This window comes from Gavialis gangeticus, unplaced genomic scaffold, assembly GCF_001723915.1.
Source record: "Gavialis gangeticus isolate Ggan-Ray unplaced genomic scaffold, GavGan_comp1, whole genome shotgun sequence".
NCBI lineage: Eukaryota > Metazoa > Chordata > Crocodylia > Gavialidae > Gavialis > Gavialis gangeticus.
In genome coordinates this window covers 34,082,708-34,083,530 of record NW_017728996.1, presented here as the reverse complement: position 1 = coordinate 34,083,530, position 823 = coordinate 34,082,708, and positions in this window count along the sequence as shown.

The window sequence follows — 823 nt, the reverse complement described above, 5'->3', positions numbered from 1 at the left end:
GGGGGGGGGGGGGGGGGGGGGAGGTGTTGAGGATGGTGGAAAGGGATCCCAAAGGCTTTACAGAAGTATTTTAGCTTTTATTATTTGCCTAGCTTTTTATTTTTAATGAAATATCTGCAGAGACAGACTCTGCAGGATCCTCAGCCAGCAACCCGCTCGTGATTACAGCAGATGTTTCTACTTTAGCCAGCTGGGAAATTGTGACATGTATTCATTAATGTTGGAAGAACTTGGCAAAAACCTTCCTGACAGGCGAGTTTGCTTGATTTTATGTTTTCTTATGAAAAGAAGGCTTGCTGTCCTCCCCATGCTTGCAAGCCCAAGGAGAGCTTAATTGCTGCTACTGTACTTTTTCGTTATACCCACTCTTGTTCTAACACAGCACCAAAACAAGAGCAGGCCTGTTGAAGAGTGAGACTTTTACACTGTCACACCAGTCCCTGCCTATGGAATCCCTCCTGCTCCCCCTTCTGCAGTCTTTTCTTCTTTCCAGCTGCAGACTTTACTCAGTCTCCAGTTTCTCATTTGTTTGCTTGCTTGCTTTTTGTTTTGTTAATTTAGAATAAGAACATTTATTTAAAAGTGCAGCAAATAGTCTACTGTACCTATATTACACGGAGTGTAAGGACAGAAGTATAGCCTCATGTGTTTATCAGTTTCTGCTTTCTAACCATATGCTCCGTACTTCAAGGTGCTGAGCACTCTAGGCCTAATTCAACACACCGTTTGGAATGTGTTCACCTTTTTTGACTTGTCATCTTCAGAGGGATTACTCGTGTATTTGAAGTTAAATATCCTTAAATGTTTTGTTGGATCAGGGCCT